This window comes from Dipodomys ordii, unplaced genomic scaffold (genome assembly GCF_000151885.1).
Source record: "Dipodomys ordii isolate 6190 unplaced genomic scaffold, Dord_2.0 Scaffold84, whole genome shotgun sequence".
Lineage (NCBI taxonomy): Eukaryota > Metazoa > Chordata > Mammalia > Rodentia > Heteromyidae > Dipodomys > Dipodomys ordii.
In genome coordinates, this window is record NW_012267300.1 from 5178890 (window position 1) to 5182874 (window position 3985).

Here is a 3985-nt window from a genome sequence, read left to right on the forward strand (position 1 = left end):
GTGAAAATACTGTACAGAGGGGTTACAATTACATGGGCAAGATAATGAGTACATTTCTTATCAAGCATTGTAGCCTCCTCCTTTGTTTCCCCTTCCCACCCCTTCCCAGCCTCCCCCCCACCCCAAATATTTTAGTTTTGTTTTTATTTTGTCTGACCTAGCCATATCTGGCCAATCATAGGCACTTGATAAAGTGGTGGTGGACTTGAAGAATGAATGAGTCTCACATTTCTGAATCTTTTCCAACCTTATTTCCCTCTTACCTTTAGGCAAATTGATCCAGAGGATCCTGACAGGATTTGCATTGCTGATTCCCTCTTATTTACCACATTCTTGTTCCTTCCCAATACCCAGCCTGGTCCATCAGTTAGCCAAGTGTCCAGTGAGTACCACCAGGGGGCAGGGTGTGATAAGCACTTCCTTGGCCTGCAGTTTCTCTTTCCTAGAGACCTTTTGGTGTTTTTCATGTCTCACAGACCCCTTGCAATGGACCCCGTGGGCAGTGCCTGACCCCATCTTTAGGATTGAGTTGCTTCATTGTCTTAGAAGCTGACATGAACCAACTGGTGAGGAGGTACATCCCAAGACTCTCACTGAATACTTGAAACTGGGGATTAGTACCAAGCCATACAGAAATGAACTTTTTCCTATACATACATATCTAAGATAAAGTTTAATTTGTAAATTAGGCATAGTAAGAGATGAATAACAATAACAACAATTATAAAGTACTAACAATATGTTGTAATAAAAATTACATAAATATCAGCTCTCTCAAAGCATCTCATTGTACTGTCCTTTCCCTTCTTGTGATAATGGGAAATAAGGGAAAGTGAGACACTGATGTAACACTAAGCTACTATTGATCTTCTGATGATAGGTCAGAATAATCTTCTGCCAACATCACTACCCTTATACTTTGTAGCCATTATTAGGTAAAATAAGAGTTACATAAACACAAGTACTGCAATACCACCATAGATCTGCTGAGATGGCTACTAAGTGACTAATGGGCAGGTGTATGTACAGTGTGGATGCAGAGGCCTACAAGATGACTAATGAGCAGGGCATGAAAGTGTGAGATTTCATCATATTACTAAGAATCGCGTGAATTTTTAAATTATGAATGCTTTATTTCTGGAATTTACCTTTTTTGAAGTTTCTTCTTTTATTGTTATTACAAAGGTAATATATAGAGGGGTTACAGTTACATAGCTCAGGTAATGAGTATACTTCTTTTTTTGACAATGCCATTCCTTCCCTCGTTCTCTCCCAGTTTTTTCCTCCAGTCCCCACATACAAGTTGTATAGTTCATTTTCAACATAGGGGCTGGTGAATACACTCCTGCATTTGTTCACTCTTTGTCTTGTCCCTCCATTTCTGTGTCCCCCTTGCCCTCCCAAAGACAGATAAATGGACAAAACAAAAGAAAACAAAACAAAAGCCTTTTGTTTCCATTTCCTGGATGGAATTTACCATGTGAGTGTGTGTGTGTGTGTGTGTGTGTGTGCCATTACTAGGGTTTGAACTGAGGGCCTGGTCCTTGTCTTTTAGGCTTTTAGCTCAAGGCTGATACTCTACTATGACTTGAGCCACAGCTCCATTGCTGTCTTTCTGGTGGTTAATTTTGAGATAAGAATCTCATGGATTTGAAGCCAGCCTGGCTTCAAGCCTCAATCCTTCAATCTCAGCTTCCTGAATAATTAGGATTACAGATGAACAGCTTTGGAAGTTACCATTTAATACTTTGGGACTATGGTTGACCAGAAGTACTACTGGCACAAGCAATGTGTGCTCAAGCGCAATGTATGTCTATAACTGGTTGTTACAGAGGTATAGAATCCATCCTCTTATTTAAATATGTGATGATTCTGAAGGTTCATCCCAGCTCCACAGCTCTGGAATTAGCTGCTAGCACCTGCAATACAATGCATCTTTTCCCTCTCTCCAGCCCCGCTTCTCCCTCTCTTCAATCCCACTTGAAAGTGCCAGTGGCTCACACCTATAATCTAGCTAGTCAGGATGCAGAAATATGAGGATTGTGGATTAAAGAAAAGTCCACGAGAATTGTATCTCCAATTCAATACCTAAAAAGCTGGAAATGGTGCTGTGGCTCCATGTGCTAGCCATGAACAAAAAGAGGCTCAGGGTTTGTGCCTAGCCTTGAGTTCAAGCCCCATGACTGGCAAAAAAAAAAAAAAGGAAGAAATAAGGAAAGCAAGCAAGCAAGAAAGAAAGAAAGAGAGAAAGAGAAAGGAAGGAAGGAAAAGAAAGAAAGAAAGGAAGAAAGAAAGAAAGAAAGAAAGAAAGAAAGAAAGAAAGAAAGAAAGAGGAAGAAAGTCCTCTCCAACCAGCTACTTAAACATCATCAGTGGGGATGGTAGATGGGAGTTCACATATTTGCTTGCAGAGGCACTGGTATTCCAAGATGGCATCAGAGGAGGGAAGAGAAATAGTCTTAGTTCAGTGACAATAGCCAAAAGCTGCTTCTTCTATCACTACCACATTCTGGTGTAATTACCAATTTGACATATCCTCAAACTCAACATGGATACTGCATTAACTTCCAATCTAACTTCTTTGTTCTCCACAAAGAAAGTCCTGAAATTATTCTTTTTTTTTATTTTGTTTTGTTTTTAGTTGGACATGGAGCTTGAACTCAGGGCTTGGGAACTCTCTCTGAGCTTTTGCACTTAAGGCTAGTGCTCTATCACTTTGAGCCACAGCTCCACTTCTGATATTCTGGTAGTTAATTGGAGATAAAAATCTAACCATGATCCTCAGGTCTCAGCTTCCTGAGTAGCTAGGATTACAGGCGTGAGCCACCAGCACCCGGCTCTGAAATGATCTTTTTACACACAAACCTTATCATATTTTGTCTCCACGGACAATCCTGTAGTAGCTTCACACTGTTCCAATCTCAACTATGACCATTCTTTCCTGCCTCTTTGCTTTCTGCTCTCTGACTACATCGTTTATCTCCTTCCTGTCTTAGGTTTGCCTGTGCCACTCCTGAAGCCTGCAAGCATGGTCACTTTTTATTCACTGGACTAGTCTCAGTATAATGTAACTTCCTTAGACAACGTGTCCCTGCAATACCACATTTGTCCCTTCCCTGACTCCATGAAGATTCCATCTTCATTGAAATCAAAGCTCATAGCACTCTGCCCTTCTTCATAGCACTCTTCTATGCTCATGCTTCTAGTCCCAGTTCCATAGGAGAATATAAGCAAAGGAGTTTGAGGCCATCCTGGGTAAAGAAGAGTGCAGATGTGGGTGTATGGGGGGTTATTTAGTGTAGGTATATCTCTAACACACATAGGGAAAGTCTTGGGCAAGAATACAAATAGAGTTCCACAAAGCTTGTGTTTAAAACTTCTGGGTACTGGTAGCTGACGCTTGATCCTAGCTACTCAGGAGGCTGAGATCTGAGGATTCCAGTTCAAAGCCAGACCAGGAAAAAAAGTCCAGGAGACTCATTTTTTTGTTGTTGTTGTTGTTGGTCATGGGGCTTGAACTCTGGGCCTGGGTGCTATCCCTCAGCTCTTCAGCTCAAGGCAAGTGCTCTACTGCTTGAGCCACAGCGCCATTTCTGGTTTTTTAGTGGTTTATTGGAGATAAGAGTCTCAGCCTCCTGAGTAGCTAGGAATACAGGTGTGAACCACGGGAATCTTATCTTTGATTTACCAGCAGAGAGCTCTAAGTGGAGGTATGGCTCAAGTGGTAGAGTGCCAGCCTTAATGTAAAAAAGCCAAGTGAGAGTCTGAGGCCCTGAGTTCAAGCCTCAGTTATTGGGACCCAATAAAATGAAAGAAAATATTTAAATGTATAGCTCAAGATAATAAACTTAAGCAAAACAGGTTTCTTTTATTTTTTTCCTTGTCAAATCATATGCATAATACGGGTCTGGAAGATGACTTCAACTTTACTTGGAATCCTCAGAATTCTCCACCAGAATGTGGTGGTGTGAGGTGAGGCACCTTT